This window comes from Euprymna scolopes, chromosome 3 (assembly GCF_053919585.1).
Source record: "Euprymna scolopes isolate OS-2025 chromosome 3, ASM5391958v1, whole genome shotgun sequence".
Classification (NCBI taxonomy): Eukaryota; Metazoa; Mollusca; class Cephalopoda; order Sepiida; family Sepiolidae; genus Euprymna; species Euprymna scolopes.
Window position 1 is genome coordinate 61,458,076 of NC_136484.1, and position 26,825 is coordinate 61,484,900.

The following is a 26,825-nucleotide window of genomic DNA, read 5'->3' on the forward strand; positions in this document are numbered from 1 at the left end:
CCCTGTGGACCAAAATACGGGCGGTTTGCAACAACACGTGTCATATGCACATTTACTTAGTCTAGCCTAATAGCCATTATCTTATGTAACTTTAGAACGACATTAAATGCACATTCAGGTGTTACATGAAAATCTTACGTTATTTCTGAGGAGCACCACGATCACTATCTCCCCATCTTTAGAGGAAGTAGTACCAATTTTGTGTTACCACCGCTCCCACTATACACCGTCACCATCTCTACATATTCCTACGCTGCTGTGTATACTTCTCTCTTTACTGGTTATTCGACACATACACATACAATAATCTTTACATTTTTATTATTTCTAGATGATAATTTCTCCCTTGCTGATATCCAGCACCGCTGATTGGCTGATACGTCGACATTGTCATATTCTGATATTCGCATATTCCACCATTAAACGAACAGTTCGACATTTATAAACATGCTGCTATTAAATTCATTCGTTTCCACATTTTTTCAATAACGGTATCTACATCAACTTTAGCATTTCGGGACTTTACCGATATTATATAACCTCATTACTTTTGCCATTATATTTATTCGGCCACGTAAATTCGAGACTAAACGTATACAAAGCTATGTAAAACTGCTTCTTTCTTAACTCACTTCCGTCAGTACTCGCTCCCCCTTTCTCTCACTCTCTCCCACTTTCTCCCTATTTCTCTGTCAAGGAACGGTTCGACACTTATAAACATGCCGCCATTTACTTACATTTGTTTCTATTTTCCCCCCTGGATTATCTACATTACCTTCGCATTTCGGGACTATACTTTTTTTTTAACATTCTGTCATTAATGATATTCGTTATTTATTCTTATTTTTATTTTTATTTGATTAGTTATTTTTTGTTTTTGTTCGTTTAAATCCTAGCCATTGTTTTCAGCTTACATCGTCGTTGTTTTCTGAAGTAAGGCCATTATAGGGATCTATAAATATTGTCGTCTCACCACGTTATTGGCGAACTGAGATTGATGGAATAGTTGGCCTTACTTCAGAAAAAAATACCTTCGCTGGATAAGTACAAAGAGAACTGGGACCTTGGGGAGGCTTATTGTCACTCAAATTCCAGTGAAGACCGATAGCCGCTGCCAACGAGAAATCAATGGCAAGCAGCTGTTGCGATAATGCAAATTTATTTGCAAATACTATCGAAAGAGGTGGAGAGTACTGGAAAATCTGGGGAGACTTGTTGTCACTTAGCTTCCTGGGAACACCACAGGTCGGTTTCGAGGAGAGATCTTTGATGATCTGTGTGAAAGCTCCTTGTGAGCCAATAATAATAATAATAATAATAATAATAATAACACAAAAAAGAAGGAAAAATAATAAATAAAGGGCAAGACAGCAAAGTGACTCAGTAACACACAACAGCCTTCGAGGATTCTCGTATAACACTCTTCAAGTATTCTCGTACCCTGTCTGTTTGAATTCTCCTCGCGGTCCCCTTTCATGCAGTCGAGCAGCGAGATCTTGCACACGAGCAGCGAGATTTTGCGTCACTTTGGGAGACCGCTAGTTATAAAAGTTGATTCTTTCTCCTCCACCCTCAACAACTTGATCACACATGACGCACACACGCGCGGATGCTTTTAACGGTAAACCCTATTTTTTTTAATTCTACAATTTCCACACTACTAATAGTAGTAATAATAATAATAAGAAGAAGAAGAAGAAGGAAAAGAAGAAGAAGAAGGAGAAGAAGAAGAAGAAGGAGAAGAAGAAGAAGAAGAAGGAGAATATTCTCATTTATATAAAACATATGCCAATTTTGATGGTAAAATAATCATTAGATCCTAGTTTTCAATGTTTAATACATGATTGTGCAATAGATAATTTTGCCTAAACGTAATTGGCAAGGTGTGTTCCCAAGTATAGAAGGAAGTTATCTTTAACTGGTTGAGTTTAATCATATGCAATACATTCGAAGATAGTTAGTAGAGGAGGTTCATAAGGGATATGAGATCCTTTTTTTTCGTCAACATATCGCAGCTAGTTTTAACAAATGCTTAAGTAAATGCATTAACAGTAAAGTGTGACAGTATGTTAGGGGTATGAATTCCTTTACACGTCAATGTCGCGTAACCAACGCACCGTTCCAGCATTTCAAAATACAACCGCTGAGAGACAACGTGCAGATCTTTACTAACTGACTTTTCTGTCTCCAACTTTACAACATGGCAAGAAGGAAGAGGAAAACAAAAAAAAAAAGAATAAGTGAAGCATGCATGGTCCCTCGTGAGTGCACAGTTAACAAGGCATAAAAAATGACTAAGTTAAGTTTTTGTACTCCCCATTTAGTCCCAAAAGTCCCCGGAGGACATCAAATCTTTGTGAAAATGACCAAACGGTGCAGTTTTAGTCCTTAACATATGTAAACTTGAGTTCTGTACCATGCAAAAAAAAAAAAGAAATTAATGTCCATCATTTAAGCTTCCAAAAGTCCCCAAGGCCTTAACATATAAAATTAAAGTTCAGCATCATGCAAAACTGCTAAATAGACATACACAGAAAATTTGGGACAAATATGGTAAAATAGTCCAAGACGGATTATATTAGCCCAAAAGGAGCCCCTGGGGACACCCAAGGTTATTGCGAAGTATATAAAAAAAAAATTATATAGAAATCAGTTAGTTACAATTTTTCAGAAAGTTTTATAAAAATCTAAGACGTCAATCTTTTTTAATTAGCACAAAAGTGTCAATTTAAGCCATTTTGACCCGAAAGGCACCTCTAGGGTAGCAACCGGAGTTTTCCTGGAAAATCCATTCTGTTACTTTTTCAGTCATATCATGTTTAATGTTTGTGCAAAATTTCAAAAATTTACAAGATATAGTTATTGAGAAAAGTACAGACAGACGTACGGAAAAAAAACGAACGAACAGTCAAGGGTGAATTTACAGGTCCACCCTCCTTTTGTCGGGGGGCCAAACAAACAAACAAAAAAAAGATGCACAAAATACCGAGGATGGTTTTGACTACAAAATATATTAAAATTACAAATTTCAAATAAGTAAAATATTTGTTTATTTTATTAATATTGTTTATTTTGTAATATTGCGTTGTAATTTGGCTTTCAATCGCAGCTAATGAGTATTTTATTTTAAAAATATATTTATGTAAATGTTAAATTCTCTTTGTTTCTCAATTCGAAGTATTCTAGCCACACGTCGGAAACATAAGAAGAAAGTAAAAAAACAACATCATTCTTACACCTAGCCGTAAATAACGTTCATAGACTCCATAAGAATATCATAATAAAGTTCTCATAATTTAGATAATGTGTTATGGTATCATCCAAATTAAAATACAAGATGGATTCTTTTCATAAGTATAGAATAGTTTGAGTTTAATCTACTCAGAGAGCCAGCAACATTACTTCATTCTGACGCCGTATATATCAGTCGATGATACGTTCTAGACATCTTATCCAATAGACATTAGGCTTACTCGGTGGTATTTACCTCTCGGGCTGGGGTATTATTACTGAGTTGGTGATTTCGCCATAAGATATTGAGTGCTCTTCTCAAAAGACTTGGGTAACATCCATCAAAACGACGCCGTTGTTTTGCTGAAAGAGTCCATGTTTCAGATCCATGGAGTAAGATTGGCTCAATAAGTACACGGAAAACTTGGATTTTGAATTTGCGAGCAAGATTGGATTTTCATATTGAATCCATTTTGTTACAAGCAGTCCATGCCATGCCTTTTCTAATTTTAAAATCATTCTTTCAACTTTAGAAATGCTATATAGAGTATCAATCCCAGTTTGCAAGAGATGTGCTCAGTTTGCTGGGCATTGCGCACGTGCCACGGATGAACTAATTTCATCATTTGTACTGTTAAGGTATCCAGCATCTCACAATCGATCACGAAAGCTAATTTTTCCAGATAGGATACAACGAGATACATTTATTTTCAAGGAAGATCTTTCGGTGCTGTGATAGATAGGGAATACTGGAGGGGTGTAGTGAGTTCTATCTCGGCTGAGGCCGCAGCAGCAGCATGATGCTGATGCTGATGATTATTATTATTATTATTATTATTATTATTATTATTATTATTATTATTATTATTATTACTGAGTGATCCAAGGAGTTTGCTCTTTCTCTCTTTGGGAAAGAGATAATTTAATACTAATTATCTGACGCATTTCGACAGGGAATGCCGACAGTGCTGCCCAGAAAATTTTAAGAAGCCAGATTGCATCATTTCTGGGTCGCTAATTCACAATCGTCGATTTCCAGCGATCATACTCATATGTAATATATGTAAATACGTAGTCGTGTAGTAGAAGTTGCACTGGTAAAATAGTATTACTTTAATTTAATTTTATTCTTCGTTTCAACGCGTGTTAGACTTATTTATTTGTTGCGCCGCTTCGAAGATATAACATAAAGAAACAAAAAGGTGTTTGAGTAAACTAACTCTTAAAATTGAGTGGGTAGATAGCTCAAAATTCAGGGTAGAGTGTTGGTTGGAAATTTTAGAACGCAACCAAGCTGCAAGCGGCCCAAATTGTCCGCTTGGGAGGAAATGGTTAACATATGTGAAGGATTTCATCTTACTTAATTAGTATTTAATCCTGTGAGATTCTTCTTTTTTTTTGTTAGTCTTTAAGTAAATGACGTTTGTTAATTGGGAAAATGTTTTTTAAGTGGTAAAATAATCAATTGGTAACAAATTTGGAAACAGAATTCTTGCTATTACATGTAACAAAAGCTGATAAATGACGATTTCATTCTTATTTATATCAATATGAATAAAAAGAGCGTATATATAAGTAGATATATATATATATATATATATATTAGTATATATATATAAGTATATATATATATGTATATATATATAAGTATGTATATATAATATATATATATATAAATATATATATATAATATATATATATAATATATATAAGTATATAAGTATATATATAATATATATATAAGTATATATATGTATATATATAAGTATGTATATATATATAATATATATATAAGTATATAAGTATATATATATATATAATATATATATAAGTATATATATATAAGTATATATATATGTATATATATACTTATATATATATAATATATAAGTATATATATATATAAGTATATATATATATATAAGTATATATATATATGTATATATTAGTATATATAAGTATATGTATATAACTATATATATAAGTATATATATATGTATATAACTATATATATACGTATATAACTATATATATATAAGTATATATATATAAGTATATATATATATGTATATAACTATATATAAGTATATATATAAGTATATAACTATATATATATGTATATAACTATATATATATAAGTATATATATATAAGTATATATATATATGTATATAACTATATATAAGTATATATATAAGTATATAACTATATATATATAAGTATATATATAAGTATATATATATGTATATAACTATATATATATGTATATAACTATATATATAAGTATATATATATATGTATATAACTATATATATAAGTATATATATATATGTATATAACTATATATATAAGTATATAACTATATATATAAGTATATATATATATATATGTATATAACTATATATATATAAGTGTATATATATATATATATATATATATATATATATATATATATATATAGACTAGCTGGCCGCCCAGCATTGTCTGGTCGTAGGATACGCTTAAATATGATATTTTAATTCATGTAGATTACGCAGTTATTATAATAGAGACGATTCTCTATCGATTATTATATCAAACCTTGTATATAGTAGTAAAATCAAAGCTTATATATATATATATATATATATATATATATTATATATGAAATGTTTTTACTCTTGTTATGTGTATTTTAACATGTTTTATTAATTCTTTATATATATATATATATATATATATATATATATATATATATATATATATATACGATTGTGTACATGTGCATTTAATGTTTTTAATTATATACGCACTGTAATTCCAAATGTACTTCTTTAATTTTACAGTCAGTCACACACGTTATGCATGCAAGCACTTTTAATTCACGGATATTTCTTAAGTATCCTAGACCATATGGACGTTCCATATATCAGAGTGAAAATTATTTATGAACAACTTGTAAAAATTTGAAATTTCATAGAGAAAAAAAAAAAAGTCGCCAGCCCCATAGGAATCATTCGCTTCATTTCTATGATATTCATGTGTTCAATGTTATCAATTACACAAGCTAACCCCGACAAAAGTAGAGTTAAGATGGGATGAATAAATATTTTCTGTGGACTACAACAATTAAAAGTGGGTAACAAAAGAAAGCTCCATATTTTATGGTAAAAATATCAATTATTTTCTAAATATAATATAAAATAGATGGACCCATGTTTAAAAGGAAATGTGGAACTAGTAGTGAGACTTGGCGTTGTCCGGGATTGAATGAGGACCAACAAATGTTCCCCCCTCCCATACTTTTATAGTCATCGAAATAATGTAAGTAAAACACTAACAAAGATGAGAAATAATGTGGAAAAGTGAATCTAGTTACTATAATTTTAAGACAAGGAAATGTCGTATTCAATCGTGTTCTCTGACTATGACAGGAAGTAACGTTAACTTACAAAATATCTGCCACATTTTCCTTAGAAGACCATCGTTCCATACCCTGTCAAATGCCTTAGATATATCTAGGGCAAGTGCGCTCTCGTTTCCTGCTCTGTTTAGTATACGGTATGTACGTTCAGAGATTATAGTTAGGATATCTGCTGCAGAACAGGCTTACCTAAATCAATATTGTTAGTTGGTCAGATGTTTAGCAATTATAAGGTGATGGACTAGAGCTTGGTTAATTATGGACTCGAATATTTTGGCGAAAAGACTGAGGATGCTAATGGGGCGATATCTAATGGGTCAGTTCTTTCGCCAGATTTCTTAAAAACTGGTACAACAGAAGCAGTTTTCCAGCAGCCAGGAAAGCAAGATTCGTTACGGCATGTATTGTAATGTTTGGAGAGGACTGGAGCAACCTCAGCGAATAATTTTTTTATATGACCACCATTATTATCAATGCATTTTTGTCAGGAATTCAGTGACACATTACTGCTTCTGACGTACGCCCATAACAAGATTGATTTCTTAGTCTCACACTATTTTGAAATGATCATTGTATATTCATTGTCGATAGACTCATGAAAAGTAATAACGTGGTTACGAGGAAGGTATGTGAACTTTGATAGGGAATTTCTGATCGCGATAATAATAGCCTTGTGTCAAACCTAAGCAAGCTGAGTAAACAAATGTACTTCATTAAAGTACTTAAGTATTTCTTCTCGAAGACCTGCACATCCTTTATTTAGAATGCTCATACAGTAACGAAAAACTAAAATTAAAACAGTTAAACATCTGTTCTCATAGCAAATGATTCCTTAATTTTGTACGCTAACGAAAACCCTTCATTAACTTGATTTATTTCTCCTCCTTCCTTTGATTTAAAAAAATATTCGCTCACCTTCTAATCAGCAAATGAAATCCGATTGCCATCAGTAATTAATTGGTATTTTATTCTTGATTCGACTACGCGTATCCATCCGAGCTGCCAGTTGTACTCACCTTGGCTTCAGGTGGAGGAAATCCTCAGCGATCAAAAAACGCCATTTTATTATGATCGCATTCTGAAAGTGGTGAAAATTAAAAACAAGAACGGATATCCTCAAGATGTGTTCGTTCGTGAAGCAGTCCCGTGATGATGTGTTCCACAAGCTGGCATCCCTTGGAAATTAGCTCTGCCCATGAAAATTTCGACTAAGATTTTGGGCCGAGATCACAGTGTAGTATCTGTTCTTCAGATGCTGCACTTCAATTTCTTGTTCTCTGTCAGTGGAGGAGAAATCCTTCACGACTGAGACAATTTTAAATTTTTGTTCCTTTTCTCCACGTTAAAAATCGACCCTGGTGTCTAACTCTGCCCCGTGGGTAGGCATTGTAAATAGGAACACTAGGCACATTGAGAGAAGATACAAAATGCTATTTCAAACTGAAGTATGACATACGAACGAAAATGTTACTTTAAAATGAAATATTATAGATCGAGATACATGTGATTTCAAAATGAAAGCGTGATAGACTGATGAAAATGTTATTTCAAACCTAAGTCCGGCAGACCGACAAATATTCTATTGTAGAGACGAACCAAGCGTTATCGATCGACGGAAATCTTATTTTAAATTGTTGCATAGGTGACGCCCAAAGCAGGGAAAACATTGGATGTATTGCATATACGCAAATTCGGGATTCGGGCAAAGGCAGCCATTAAATTCAATTGGTGAGCGATAACGTGAACCCTACATTCCGATCGAAGAGTTGGAGTCAATAAAAAATGGGACGGCATATATTTTAACCTAAAATGGAATGTCGACCAAAGGCAGAGCATTTCAAAGGAACGACGAGAATTCTTATCAAGGATTCGATGTTAATATAAGACATAAAAATAAAGACACGGAAAATCAGTCAGAAGAGAGAATGATCGAGCGATCGAACAGTGCATGGCATTTCTACCGTCGCTCAAACCCGTCTACACCGACCAGCTCATACCGACCAGCTTATACCTACCAGCCCACACCGACCAACTGGCCGATACCACACCACAAAACCCACATACTAACAGAACTCTCTCTTGCCATATGCTATAAGTGAAATATAAATGAACTTGTATTTTGACTTGTTTGTTTGATTTCAAAAGTCACGGCTGAACAGATAGCAGCGTGTATATAGTTTAGCACGCGTTTGTTAAAGGTTAAACCAATAAATTATATAGACTGTCTATCTTATAAAAGTTAAGCTTGGTAGACCGCTTTAAATGCAAACAGAAGCCTGAGAGATCCTTCGACTGACAAAGTGTATCGTTCCAATGCACTGTCGCTTATAAGACAAATGCTATTAAAATCTGTCACTGGTCTTGTGAATCATTGTATTTGTCATTCTTGTCAACTAAACTATATTTAGCCTCAGTTTTAAAGCTCGTAATACCATCTTGCACTTGGCAAAGCATGATCGAAATAAACCTACGTAGGTAAACATTCCAGGTGTACCCAGCACTAATTAACTTCCGTTTACAATTAATGAAAAAGAGAATGCAAAAGCCACCTGCTGTATATCAATGGATACCAAGCGCACATCACAGATCGTCTTGTTAATAGAGACCAGCCTTTATTGAGAACATCATGATTATAAACAGATGCAAGACTGAATTATTACTCGCCGGAAACTGCAATAACGTAACTGCCCAACTTTTAAGAAAGATGCGATAAATATTGCATAATGTTTGTCAATAGAACGATATCATGAAACAAGGAAGCGAGAGAGCAACTGGAAAACTTTCTGCTGCCTTTTGATCCAATTAGTAATGGGACGATTCCAATAGTTTTCTCGATTCCAACACAATTATCGGTTCCGTACTACATTCCTGATTTCGATACAACTATTGGGGTTACCCGGTGTAGTGGGGGTTTTGTCAAAACAAAATGGAAAATAAAGATTAAGCGAAGGTAATAAATTTGTTTAAATATTATAACTTTTTTTAATCAGAAAACAAAAACAAACAAAAAAAACAGCGAACGTGGTGCAAAATAAAAAAAATAAGCGAACGAAAAAGAAATGGCATAAATAATCCCGTTTAAATGTTAAAACTTCTTCTAAAAATTGGGGACCCCCCCCCAAAAAAAAAACAGCGAACGTGATGGAAAAAAACGAACGCAAAAATGGCACAAATAACACTGTTTCAATATTAAAACTTTAAAAATCGAAAACAAAAGTATATCTGACATATAGGCTCGGACGGGCAATCTAAAAATAATGCTTCCACTAAAACGACTGGTCTATGATCGCGTGAGCGAAGTGGGTCTGTTTTCTTTTTATATTTAAACTAATTCCAGAAAAAACGTTTTTTTGTGCATGCGTGTTTATCTAAATTGTCACGAAGGAACGATTTTTTGCTACTCCTCCCTGTAGAAAAGTCCCCAGTTGAGGACGGAGAAATTAATGCTTTGAGACATTTTTTCGATATTTGGCGTCCGAAGGGTCGGGCCTCAAAACGATACTGATTTTGTGAAAATCCGCCTCCTCTGTGCACATTTTTATACATACATACATGATGATTGCAACGTCTTGTCAGACGAGTGCCACTCCATCAGACATTTAAAATCCATGAGGCCAAATGTCTGAGGGAGTATCTATACAAATATGATGTTACAGAGTCTTAGCTTTGTACGACAGCTAAGTCTCTCTCTCAGTTCAAAATGTTGAGATCCAGCAACAAGCAAGAGGAAGATAGCCAGCAACAAATTAAACTGCAGACCAGCTTAATGCGGGTACTGGTCTTCCGCTTTATGTTTTTTTACATCAGAGATTTGCTTCTCCTAGAAAGGTTGCCTTCACCACGACTTACGGGAGCCCTCCTTACCCCAATAAACATATACACATATACACACACACAAATATACACGGTGCTAGTTGGCCGTTGACCCAGAAAAAGAGTTCATTCGCCCTTTGGAAGGTCTTGTTTTTAATCCTTCAGGGAGACTAGCCGCCCTCCTCACCAAACAAGTCTGGTGGGGGAACCAGATTAGTCGCCGGTGACCCGACCATGAGGCAGGTAGTACTGGGTTACATGGTACCAGTAGCATATGACATGACCTGACATACATACAAACATACATACATACAAACATACATTTAAGCAGATTTTTATTACTCATTCCTACTCCCATTCTTTATAAATCTAAATATTTAACTATAAAATGATTAGTTTTCCTCGATTACCGTAACAAAACAAGTAACATGTGCATGTATTTTTTTCAAACATAGAAGCATACTTGATGATCTATAGACTTTAGTTTTGCTGAATATTTAAATAAATAAATATTTATTATTTTCTGGTTACTACGAGCAGTGGAGGATTTGGCTTTAAACAAAGTCAAATAAAAAAAAAAATAAAGGAATCGTTTTTGGTATCGGAAAATGGGCACAATTTTTTTCGGATTTTGATACCAATTCCGATACTCAAAAATTTCCCATTTTCTTATTCCTGATTCCGATTAATCGTCACAATAGATCCAATGTATACTTGTTAAATGAGTATTCAGTGATAAGGAGTTGATAATGAAAAGAATTGTAGCATACTCACTAAAAACACATTGCTTGCCGTTTAAAACAAATAGTAATTGAAGCCGTTCGTTAACAATATTGACATACACCGGAGATTGTTATTAATTATTTTTCTTAGCTTAATTACTTTAGCGAGGCTTGCGTTTCTCGTCTACTCTACTATTATCGATAGCTTAAAAAGAAAAGACTTCTTAATATATTGCTTATTGATATTAGAAAAACGGATTTATATCAACTCCACCACTTATCGTTTTTTTTTCACAAACAATCACTCATACGTGTGCCAGTCAGTGATTCGATTATATAAAACAGTAAAATCTTTAAAAATGGGTTACTTCGACTTGCGCAACTGCCATTGCTCAAAGGCAGCATGCATTCCGCAGGTTTAACCGACATAAGTCCAGTTCAAACAGACAGAAGTACATAGAAGCTAGAAGTAACGTTAAGAAAGAAATAGCGACAGCTAAGAGGGAATTTACGGAAACCACTAAAAAACGCATCGAAGCACAAAAACTAGGAACTCGTGACTTCTGGAAAATCTACAACAGTGTAGTAAATAATGGGCAATCAACAATTCCCCCACTAACCAACAATCACGAGGTTCTTTGCTTAGCATCCGAGAAGGCTAACATGCTTGCCAGTCGGTTTGCCTCAAACTCCACACTGGACCCTCTAAACCACCCCCTACCTCAATTTCCTATGCGGACAGACGCCACGCTAGACGATCTGAAAATCACCCCTGCTCAGGTGCATGCTATCATAAAAAACCTTGACACTTCCAAAGCATGTGGACCCGACCTCATCCCAGCTGTGCTATTAAAAAAGTGTTCAGCCGAAGTAGCTCCAGTTCTCTCCAAACAAATGCCTTAATGAATCTTGCTTTCCGAGCTGTTGGAAAACTGCTTCTGTAGTACCAGTATTCAAGAATTCTGGCGAAAGAACTGACCCATTAAATTATCGCCCTGTTAGCCTCCTCCCACTTTTTGCCAAAATATTTGAGACCTTAATTAACCATGCTATATTCCAGCACCTTACAGATGCTAAACTTCTGACCGACCATCAATATGGATTTAGACAAGCCCGTTCCACGGCAGACATCCTCACTGTAATCTCTGAACGCATATACCATTCACTGGACAAAGCGGGAGAGGGCAGAGCGGTAACTCTAGATATATCTAAGACTTTTGACAGGGTATGGCATGAGGGTTTCCTCAGGAAGATTAGATCTTACGGTATCACTGGTAGAATACTTAACATAATTAAATCCTTCTTAGATAAGAGAAAAATACAGGTTGTCCTCGACGGTCGTACATCTAAACAATATGATATAAATGCGGGAGTGCCCCAGGGATCTATCCTTGGACCTCTGCTGTTCCTGATATTCATAAATGACCTCCCCGACAAAATTGCCTCTGAGATGGGTATATATGCTGATGACACCACACTCTATAGCAGGCACGACAGGAAAACAAATGAACATATATCTAAAGTAATGGCAGAAACACTAGAGGATGACCTCCAATCAGTAGTGGAATGGGGGCAAAAATGGATGGTAACGTTCAATGCCACCAAGACAAAACTGGTTTCATTCAATAATTACAAGAAACCTTCTCTACCACCTATAGCAATGGCCAACGACTCTTTATCTGAGAGTACGTCTTTCAAGCTCCTTGGCCTAACTTTCACAGGAAACATGAGTTGGAACAATTACATCGAGGGCATTGCCAGGGCCGCTGCAAGGAATGTGGGCTCTCTCTACCGTGCTAGAAAACTTCTAACACTCGAAAGTATCCTGTACCTCTATAAGGCCACTATTCGCCCATGTATGGAGTATTGCTGTCATATTTGGGCCGGTGCATCGGCTACTAGTCTCTCGCTCCTTGACAGGGTTCAAAAGAGAGTCGCAAATCTGATAGGCCCTAAACTGGCATCTAAGCTTCAGCCTCTGTCCCATCGTCGAAACGTTGCATCCCTCTGCCTGTTCTACAAGTATTATAATGGTGAATGCTCAGAAGAACTACAAGCACTTGTGCCCCCACGACGTGAACACCCTCGACAGACCCGACAAGCTGCAAAATCCCACCCCCACACTGTAGAGATCCCTAGATGTAAAAGATCTTTCTACTCCAGTAGTTTCTTCCCCAGAACTGCTAGACTTTGGAATTCCATTCCAGGTCACTGCTTCCCCAACTGTACTGACATGCATAAGTTCAAGTGCAACGTGAACCAACATCTCGCTGCCCTAATCCCTACATAGTACCCCAGTAGATGTTTCCCCTGATAGTAGCCCCCTACACCAAAGTGGCAATGTGCCTTGTTTGGGGTGAAAATGTAATAAAAAAAAAATAATAAAACACTATATTAAAAGATGTGACAAAATTGAAAGAACTTACAGTGTTATGCAAGAAGCAAATGGGTGTGTGAGGATACTTCTCAATCTACATACTCAACGAATTTTTGATCTACGAACTTGTAATGTAGTATATAGGGCATTTTATTAGTTAAGAAAATTTCTATTTTGTACTAAAATAAGCGTCTAATGTGAGTTGTTATAATTTACTTTAAAATATTCGAATTCAATAATCACAATAATACAATAATCACAACGAAACTTTCTAAAAAAAAAATACAACACACGCATTCGAAACTTTTGGAATTTAGAGTTGAAATTAATATTTGTTTATATAATCGATGAATATATAGATATATCTTCGTCTTATTTCTTAAAAAAAAAGAAGAAATCATTTATAAAAAAAAAGAGAGAAATTATACAAAAGTAGGGAGAACATTATTCAGAGTAAAGGAAATTATCTAAAGGGAACAGGATTAATAATTTAATTTAAAGAAAAATAACATTATTAAAGTTTGGCTAGTTCCAAATTCAGAATCTCGGGCAATATTAACGTATTACATGGAAAAAAAGGAGAAAAAAAGAAAAGGAACACAGGAAACTGACATCAGCCTAAGGAAGATTTTCTATGAAATTGTACTCAAAGTCTGCACCCTGTCGTGGAATATTTACTTAAGAAATGTTTGAATAATTTTCATTGAATTTTATCTTCGTTCGTGAGGGATTTTCGGCAAAAAAATAACTGTGCTATTATTCACGGACTACTGTTCTCGTGTTGAGTGTGATTTTCACAGCGTTTCGGTAGATATAACCTCCGACCTTCTTCAGGCGTATCTTGTCGAACTCGGGAATGTTTCTGTCAAAATCAGGAATTTGGACGGAATTTAAAGCAGAAGCCTTTATTTACTTCACGGTGGCAGCGTGCTCTTGTTCCGTCAGCCATGACTGGATAGAGGTCCGAAGTAATTCGCAAGGACCTCTATCCAGTCATGGCTGGCGGAACAAGAGAACAATACACTCGTGAAATAAATAAAAGTTTCCGCTCGAAATTCCATCCAAATTCCCGAGTTCGACAGAAACATTCTCGAGTTCGACAAGATACACCTGAAGAAGGTCGGAGGTTATATCGACCGAAACGTTGTAAAATAATCACTCAAGATAGGAACAGTAGTCTGATGAATAATAATACAACTAACCAATCCTCATCTCAAAAATTCAGAAATATCAAAAAATTAATTGACAAGTTTGTTTTTTTTTCTTAAAAGAGAGTAAAAATTCTGCAATGAATTAAAAATCATTTTTTTTCATTTTCCCAGCTTGTAAATAAATATTTTAATTCCGTTTCCCGTAAAATTCATTTAAATATATTTAAAATCATGCAGGTATTCGCATTTAATAAAACAAATACATTTTGGTAAAAAGGTTTTTTTTTTTTTTTAAATTACTTGCTAAAATCAGCAAGAATGAAACCAAAATAATTAGCGTTCCAGCAGCGTTCTCTATGTTGTTATCGAGAGCAACATAACAAAGTATCATAATTAAAGCAGAGAAAAAATTTTTTTGCGAGCATGCGCAGAAAGAAGTAAAAGCATGTCGGCGAGCTTAAATGAACATTTCGCGTTTCAGTATGGCTGTACGCGTTATTCATCAACCAAAACGAAGATTTACTCCTTACATATACACATCGTTGGTGTGTAATTACTATTTCCTGATAATTTCAGTGTCATGTAACGTTTAAGAGCTAACCTGTTAAATATATATATATTATATATATAATATATATATATAATAGATATAATATATATATATTATATACATGTAATATATATATATAATATAATATGTAATATAATATATATATATATAATATATATCTAATATATATATAATATATATGTAATATATAAATAATATGTATATATATGTATATATATGATATATATATATAATATATATATATAATATATTATATATATAATATATATAATATATATATAATATGTATATAATATATATATGTATATTATATTATATAAATATATTATATTATATATATAATATATTATATATATAATATATATATATAATATATATATATATGTATAATATATTATATATATAATATATATATATAATGTATTATATATATATACAATATATATATAATATATTATATATATTATATTATATATATACATTATACATATATAATATAATATATATAATATATATAATATATATATAATATATAATATATATATTATATAATATATAATATATATAATATATATATATATTATATAATATATATATAATATATATTTTATATATAATATATAATATATATATTATACATAATATATATAATATATATAATATAATATATATAATATATATATAATATAATATATATATTATATATATAATATAATATATATAATATATATATAATATAATATATATAATATATATAATATATAATATATATATTATATATATAATATATAATATATATAATATATAATATATATAATATATAATATATATAATATATAATATATATAATATATAATATATATATTATATATAATATATAATATATGTATTATATATAATATATGTATTATATATAATATATAATATATATATTATATATAATATGTATAATATATATAATATATAATATATATAAAATATAATATATATTATATATAATATGTATAATATATATAATATACATAAAATATAATATATATATTATATATAATATGTATAATATATAATAATATATAAAACATATATATATATAATACAATATATATTATATATAATATATATAATATATAATATGTATATATAATATATATAATATATATATATAATATATATATAATATATATAATATATATATATATATTATATATTTATGTAATATATATATAATATATATAATGTATATATAATATATATATAATATATATATAATATATATAATTATACATATATATATAATTATATATATATATAATTATATATATATAATATATATATAATTGTATATATATAATATATATATAATTATACATATATAATATATATATAATTATATATATACATATAATATATATATAATATATATATATATATAATTATATATATGAAATATATATATAATTATATATATACAATATATATAATTATATATAAAAAATATATATATAATTATATATATAATATATATAATTATATATAATATATATATAATTATATATATAACATATATATAATCATATATATAACATATATATAATCATATATATAATATATATATATAATTATATATATAATATATATATAATTATATATATATAATCTATATAATTATATATATAACATATATATAATCATATATATATCATATATATATATAATTGTATATATATAATATATATATAATTATATATATATAACATATATATAATTATATATATAACATATATATAACATATATATAATCATATATATATGATATATAAAATTATATATATATAACATATATATAATTATATATATATAACATATATATAATTATATATATATAATATATATATAATTATATATATAACATATATATAATTATATATATATAACATATATATAATTATATATATAACATATATATAATTATATATGTATAACATATATATATAATTATATATATAACATATATATAATTATATATATAACATATATATAATTATATATATAACATATATATAATTATATATATATATATAATTATATATATATATTATAATTATATATATAACATATATATAATTATATATATAACATATATATAACTATATATATGTAACATATATATAATCATATATATATAATATATATATAATTATATATATATAATATATATAATTATATATATATAATATATATATAATTATATATATATAACATAAATATATAATTATATATAACATATATATATAATTATATATAACATATATATAATTATATATATAACATATATATAATTATATATATAACATATATATAATTATATATATAACATATATATAATTATATATATATAACATATATATAATTATATATATAACATATATATAATTATATATATAACATATATATAATTATATATATAACTTATATATAATTATATATATAACATATATATAATTATATATATAACATATATATATAATTATATATATAACATATATATAATCATATATAATATATATATAAAATATATATAATCATATATATAATATATAATTATATATAACATATATATAATCATATATATAACATATATATAATCATATATATATAATATATTTATAATTATATATAACATATATATAATCATATATATATATAATTATATATATATATATAATAATATATATATAATTATATATATATATAATTATATATATATAATGATATATATATAATTATATATATATAATTATATATATATAATTATATATATAATTATATATATATAATTATATATATATATTATGATATATATATATAATGATATATATATAATTATATATATAATTAGATATATATAATTATATATATATATAATTATATATATATAATTATATATATATATATATAATTATATATATATATATAATTATATATATATAATTATATATATATAATTATATATATATAATTATATATATAATTATATATATATAATTATATATATATAATTATATATATATATAATTATATATATATATATATATATATATATATATATATAATTATATATATATATGCAGCCCGGCGTTGACCGTTTATACAGTACATTCAAACATGATATTCTAATTTATGCATATATATTGCTTATGTAATTTAGGTAATCTTATAGAATCAACCCTCTATTGGTTATTATATAATTAGAGGAATGTATTGCCAGATGGACTAATATGCAACTTAAAACAAAAATATTAATGACAATCATCAAATTCCGTCTGTGTTTATTTGCTATATCACGTCAGCTTATATATAGGCTTGACGATGAATATCCTGAAAAAGTCCCTTCTGAATAATGTTTAGTTATAAAATATGCAAACGAAGAAATGATTTACAGCGATTTAAAATTGTGTTCATCTTTTATCATAAAGTGAACTCATTAATAAGAAATAAAGAAAAGAAAATGGTGATGTACATCTAAGCTTGAACAAGGATCATTCGATCTGTAATCGGATGCTTTACCACTAAACTATATCTCAAGATTATAATAAATCAGTTTTTTTAAAGAAATGATTTGCTGAAATTTTATTATCTCCCTTGATCATTATACATGTATAAATATTTTGTTTTTTTAATTTATAAGATAGAAAAGTTATTTTTATGATCCAATTTTTTCGATACTTATCGAATGAATAGCAGTACAAAGCATTTCTAAGAACACTGTCAGGCAGATAAATAAGCTACCTATCAGATGGATTTCTGTACCAAACATATCTAAGAACCATGCCAGACGTATAAATTACCTTTGTGTTAAATTGACAAAATATATTCTACGAAACGGCTGAGCCTACCACACATACACACACAAAATGTGTTTTACCCAAGAAATCGCTGACGGGTTGAAATCTTTCTCATTATACTATTAATGATTATGTTTTTCTCTATTTCAGATGTTTTACAGATAATTTTTTAGAAATTAATTTTGGATAAGTATAGCATTGAACACCGGACGCAAGTTGTCAAATTATTTTTCCAAAATCAATTGTTTTAACCCAAAGAGCTTATCGACGGCATTTTCATGTAAGACAGAGCCCAAGTCACAACACAATTCTAAACATTGTGTGGTGATTTGGAGACCAAGGAGCTGTTCTTGATCTTCCACAAGCTGGCAGACCTCGAAACACCATCACAAGTGAAAATAGGAGTTAGAGAGTACGTGGAGTAGTATCCTGAAACGTCGAGTCGATAAGGGTCCACACAACTTGGGATATGTCAAAACTCACTACACAATATTATGCGCAGTTTAAAACTCTTTACTTATAAAATACACTTGTTCAACACCTTAAGCCTGAATATTTTCTAAACAAGAACTTGCCTGAAATGACCCCAATTATTTTCAAAAGTTGATTATGACAAATTAAACCCATTTGCATTTGAAAAAATTCGTAAAACAAAATTATACATTTTGGGGTTTGGGAAATCCAAGGGCATTTCATCAAGAGCAGTGGCATCCTATAAAGTGCACTTATGGTGTGCAGTAACGGAGGAGCAGATTATTGGACTTTTTTTTAAAGACCAAGGCGAAAATGCTTTTACCGTTACCGGAGAGCAATGCCGGACTATGATTACAGACGTCCTGAGCCCATAAGTTCAAAATAGACCCAGATTATGGTTCCAACAAGATGGGGCAACGGCGAGATACACAATGGATCTTCTCAGGCAATGCGTTGGAGACAATATTATATCTCGCTTTGGTAATGTCAAATGGCAAGCACGTTCCCCAGGCTTGACTAGGCCCACTTTTTTTTGTGGGAATATCTAAAAAATAAGTCTATGTTAACAAACCACAACCCCTGCAAAAATTGAGGGAAAACATCAGGAACGAAATAGGGGAGTTAAACCGCAATTCATAGATTCTGCAATCTGTCTGGTACAATGTTTTGGAAAGAGCACAAATATGCAAAGCTGAAAATGGGCAACATTTAAAAGACATTATTTTTCATGAAGAAAGATTGTTTGAATTTTGCATTTTTTTAAAATATCCTAACATCCTAGTTTGATTGTGTTAAAAAAATTACAGACAGATATCATCAAAAATAAAGATTCTAAGTTCAAAACCCATGGCTGACCCTTTGGACAACCTGCATGTATATCACTCTTACTGACGTAAAAAAAAAAACATTTAAAAGTAAAATGTTTAAATTTCAACGTTATTTCACGCGGTTAACGGTAGCCGAATGGATACAGTCTTAGGTAATGAAGCCAGAGATGGCTTATGTCGCCGGGTTCGAATCTATCGACTGGTGTTAATCGTGACATCCTTCACTGAATATTCCCGAAAGGATGAAACACTAATGTCAGTAGGTATTTAATAATTATTATAGTAAATAATGATGTCAGCCCCTTTAAGAAACTCGTTTCTTATCGTTGAGCACTTTCAGTTGAATTTAGCTCTCATAGGGAGATCATCATATAATGATTAGATCACTCTGACTGACGTAAAAAGTAAACATTTAAAAATAAAATATTTAAATTTCAATATTATTTCACGCGGTTAACGGTAGCCGAATTGATAGGGCCTTTGCTAATAAAGCCAGACATGTGTTCTGTCGCCGTGTTCGAATTGTGACATCCTGCACTGAAGATTCCCAAAAAGGATGAAACACTATATATATATAATTTTTATAACGTGGCACTGCAGGAAAACAGTTAACTTTTAATCATTTAAGAGATATGTTTACTGTCATTAGAGGCAGACAGACTTAAAAAAGTGTGACATCAAAATGAACCTTATTAGTTACTTATTCCCCGATTCCTTTAAATCCAAAATCTTAAAGAAGTTCAAATCACACAGGGTTTAATCTCTCGTGCCTACTCGTTGATATTCATCATGAAATTAGAGTCGCCTCAACGTATGGACTGACACGATTTCCTGGAAAGCCCTTTGTGTTAATGGGCGAGATTGCTTATCTATATAAGTTTTTGATACTTGTAAAAACATATCTTATCACTTGATAAAACTTGTTCCTTATTTTATATACATATATTTTTTTTAAATATGAAAGAAACAAAGACTGTTCATTTTCTTTCTGTCCTCTTCACATAAGATATTAATTTTATTTCTCCTCGTTCGCCGTTTCTTCTGCTAAACAAACGCTGGCGCCATTTTATCAGAAATTAATATTATGTTACTTTCGCGTCGAGAGAGAAAATTTAAGCGTTTGCCATGAAAAATAAATCAATCGTTTCAAATGAGTAGAATAGAGGGAACTATTACTACTACTACTACTACTACTACTACTACTACTGATAACAAAAATAATAATAATAACACTACTACTAATAATAATAAAAATAATAATGACAACAATATCATTAGCGTCAACTAAAATAAAATTATCATATAATTATTCATCATTAAACACTTATAATACTTATCTACGTATATCTCTATTACCATTGGCATCACTATCAATATTATTATTATTATTATTATTATTATTATTATTATTATTATTATTAATGGAGCTTTCACACAGGTCTTCAGGCATTTTTCCTGAAAACAGCCTGTGGTGTTCACTGGAAGCTGAGTGACAACAAATCTCACCATGTTTCCAATACTCTTCACCTCTTTCGATAACATTTGCAAATAAATTTGCATTATTGCAACATCTGTTTGCCCTTGATTCCTCGTTGGCAGCAGCTATTGGTCTTTGCTGGGATTTGAGTGGCACTAAGCCTCCCCAAGATCCCAGTTCTATTCGCACTTATTCGGCTGAGGTCTGGTCAGTTCATCGGTCTTTCCTTCCTCCTTGACTCTACTTGGTTATTTCGTCTCGTTCTTTCTTTTTTGGGGGAGGGGGTAACGTTGGGTTAGAGAACTTATAGATATGCGGTTTTAGTGTTCTTGGTTCCATGTAGTGTTGCATATTTTGCCTTTGCAGCATTTTGTCTGGCCCGCACTTGTTGCTCCTGTGTGTTAGTTTCCACTATTACTATTATTATTATTATTATTATTATTAATAATAATAATAATAATAATAATAATAATAATAATAATAATAATAAATCATCAGAGGAATTAATAGAAAAATACAACGAACAACAATAATTAAAACAATTGAAATATTAAGGAAAACCCTTGAATGTTGACACTTACACACATGAACCACAAAACATGAAGCACTACATGGAACCTAGAACACTGAAGCTGCATACCTATAAGTTCTCTAACCCCACCCCATCCCCCATTACCACATCACTGCCCCCATCGTCCCCCAAAAAGAGGTAGCCCGAATAGCCAAGTAGTCAAGGAGCAAACAAAGATCGAGGAGTGAGCACTGACCAGACCTCCACTGTACAAGTGCGAAGAGAACCGAGACCTTGGGGGGAGGCTTATTGCCACTCACATTGCAGTAAAGAGTAATGGCCGCTGTCAGCGAGAAATCAATGGCGAGCAGCTGTTGCGATAATGCAAATTCATTTGCAAATGTTATTGGAACAGGTGAAGAGTACTGGAAAATCTGGGGAGACTTGTTGTCACTCAGCTTCCAGGGAATACCGCAGGCTGTATTCAATGAGATCTTTGATGACCTGTGTGAAAGCTCCTTGTAGGCCGATAATTAACAATAAAAGTTCTGTCAAATCGTAGACTTTGCTGTCCCAGTTGATCACAGGATGGTCTTCCATTTTCCTGCTTTCCAGCTGACTAAAATCTGATTGTCTTCAAGTCCAACGTAAACAAGTGCTTGATGAGCCGTATTACTTAACAAATTTACCAAATTTCCATTACTAACGATTACTATATTGTCCAATTGACTACTGTGGTGATGCCTATATAAAAAAAAATATCTAAGGAAAAGAGGAAATGGAGCAAATACACAGAGCTTCCTAAAGAACTGAAAGAGATATGGATGAGGAAGAAAATCAAGATAATACGACCTATAATAGTGGGAGTACTGGGATTTTCCGATAAATTTGAGAAAAAAAATGATTAATTGGAATCAGTCGAATGACTTGAAAGATACAACAAATAACAGTAAGGAAAATAGCTGAAATATTAAGAAAACCCTTGAATGTGGAGACTAATACGCATGAGCCATATGTGCGGACCAGACAAACTGCTGCAGACGCAAACCGGGAAGACGCGTTACATGGAACCAAGAACATTGAAGCTACATATCTATAAGTTATATATTCCCTCTCCCATCCGCTCCAATTGCCCCCCCCCCAAAAAAAGAAAGTGATGTCAAATAGTCCAGAAGAGTCAAGGAGGATGGAAAGACCAAGGAGAGAGCGTTGACCAGACGTCTGCTCGGCAAGTGTAAAGAGAACTGAGACCTTGGGGAGGCTTATTGCCACTCAAATATTAGTGGAGACCAATGGCCGCTGTCAGTGAGATATCAATGGTAAACTGCCGTTGCGATAACGCAAATTCATTTGCGAATGTTATCGAAAGAGGTGGAGAGTACTAGAAATCTGGGGAGACTTGTTGTCACTCAGCTTCCAGGGAGCAACACAGGTTGTCTTCAGCGAGAGATCCTTGATGATCGGTGTGAAAGCTCCTTTTGAACTAATAATAATAATAATAATAATAATAATAATAATAATAATAATAATATATACTTATCTGTATATCTATGAAAGTGAAAGTGTCTGTCTGTCCGTCTGTGTGTCTGTCTACATCTCTCTACGCAATAACTCTTAATTTTCAGTATACAGACTCGAAATTTGATATACAGGGTACTGAGATTTGGAGGGAAAAATTGTAATCGGTTTTCGGCCAGTAATTTGGCTGTTAAGAGGTCAAAGTTCAACGATTTGACTTTTGAGAAATCTACCAAATTTCTCCAACAATTTTGGGTATAAAAAATTAAAATTTTTGATATAGGTTCCTTGGACATGGATCTAACTTAATAATTTGATTTGACCCCAAAACAATAACTGTTAAGGGGTCATAATATGGGTCAAAGTTAAAACAAAATTGACCGAGTCGGTCTCTACCGAATTACAATTTCTGGTCTAAACATTGGAAATTTAACATAAAGGCTATTCAGAGATAGGGCAAGCTTTTTAATCGGTTCGGGTCGAAAATTTGAGCTACAATATATAAATGTATGTATGTATGTATGTTTGTATCTCTGCCTAAAACTTTCGACAGAGGCGATGGATTATCACAAGATCAGTATCCTTTTGAAGCTCGACCCTTCAGACAATAAATACCGAAAAATTGGCTAAAAACATTAATTTGTTCACCTTCAACTGGCCACTTTTCAGCAGGGAGGGGTTGCTTTTTTCGCCGACATTTCCGAAAGTCATCCCCTCTTTTTGATTGTCTAGCCTTAATTTAAACCTACGTCACTTCCGGTTTAGCGGTGGTCGTAACAGCAAAGTCGTCACGTTTTCCCCATTCTTTTCCTCCTTCGCGGTACGGCTTCGAGCCTGCCTTCCCACTACTTTTTTTTTTTTTGCTCAACACATACCTCCAAACACCCGGGCAACGCCGGGTACCCATGCTAGTGTATTTATAAAAGTGGAAATATGTGTGCGTGTGTGTGTGTGTGTGTGTGTCTGTGTACATTTCCCTTCCAAATTACCCTGTCAATTTTAGGTCTACAGACACGAAATTTAACATATGGGGTATTGAGATTTGGGTAAATCGTTTTGAGCAGGTTTCGGTCAGAAATTTCGCTGTTAAGGGGTTAAAACTCTATCAAACTCTTCTGACAATATTTGGTCTAAACACTTGAAATTTTATATTTAGGTTACTTGGGCATGGATCAAACCTTATAATTTGTATTTGAACCCAAAACAGTCAATGTTGAGGGGTCAAAATTGGGGGCAAAGTTTAAAAAATTGATCTCTGCGGTCTCTCACAATAACGCAGCTAATTTTTGGTCTAAACATTTGAAATTTTACATCAAGTGAATTCAGATATATGGCAAGCTTTTTATTCATTTTTTGCTGAAAATTTGGCTTCCAAGAGGTCAAAGTTAAAAATATTTGACATTTGCGGTCTTAAGCCAAGTTTTGGTCTAAACATTTGAAACTTTACATAAAGGGTATTCAGACATTCAGCAAGCTTTTTAATCAGTTTTTGGCGACAATTTAACTTCCAAGAAGTCAAAGTTGAAAGAGTTTATACTTGCAGATTCTACCAAAATCCTCCGCTAGTTTTGGGTCTAAAACACTTCAAATTTTAGATGTAGGTTACTTGAACATGGGTCAAACATTTGAATTTGATTTAAGCTCAAAACAATAAATGTTTAGGGCTCAAATTGGGGTCACAGTTAAAAAAATTAATCTCTGGTGTCTATAGTACTTTAGGGAACCTATTATATAGAACGGCATTTCGGTACATATTCACACTTTTTAATATATACACATGTACATAAAGTAATGAACAGTAAACAGGACCCGAGCAACGCCGAGCTGATCTGCTAGTATATATATATATATAAAGTGAAAATGTCTGTGTGTTTGTCTGTGTACATTCCCTACCAAATAAATCTGTGGATTTTCGGTCTACAGACTCGAAATTTGACATACAGAGTATTGAGATTTGGGGAAATTTTTTTAATTGGGTTTCGGCCAGAAATTTTGCTGTTAAAATGTCCAAGTGCAACGATTTGTCCTTTGAGAACTCTTCCAAACTCCTCCACTAATTTTGGGTCTAAACACTTGGAAATTTAGATATAAGTTACTTGGCCAGGGATTTAACTTTATAATTCAATTTGAGCCCTAAATAATAAATGTTAAGGGGTCAAAATTAGGGTCAAAATCCAAGAAAATTTGATCTCTGCGGTTTCTAACAATTAAGGCAGCCAATTTTTGGTCTAAACATTTGAAATTTTACATTAAGTGTGTTCAAACATAGGGCAAGCTTTCGAATCGTTTTTTTTTTTTTTTTTTTTTTTTTTTTTTTGCTTAAAATTTGGCTTTCCAGGGGTTAAAGTTCAAAAGATTTGAACTTTGCAGTTTCTAGCAAAGTCCTCCGTGAGTTTTTGGTCTAAACACTTGAAATTTTAGATGTAGGTTACTTGGATATAGGTCTGACAGTTTCATTTGATTTAAACCGAAAATGTTAAATTTTAGGGGTCAAAATTAGGGCCAAATATACATATGCATATGAAGTTAACAGTACATAGGGCCCGAGCAAAGTCGGGCTGAACTGCTAGTAATAAAAATAATTGTCACTAAGACTCGAAAGAACACAACAAGTTCTCAAAGAGTAAGCTTTGATGATGGCCAATATGTCTACTCATAGTGAATAAATAACAACAACAACAATAATAATAAAATAATAATAATAATTAATATTTATATTATTAATAATAATAATAATTATTATTATTATCATTTCCAATGACATCGTCATACTGATTATGCATTCATAGCCCCATTGCATTTATCATCGCCATCGTCAGCAACAAAAACAATATCATCATCATCAACGTCGCCGTCGTCATCATCATCATCATGATCTGAATAACAACTATGAAGATGTAGGTCTC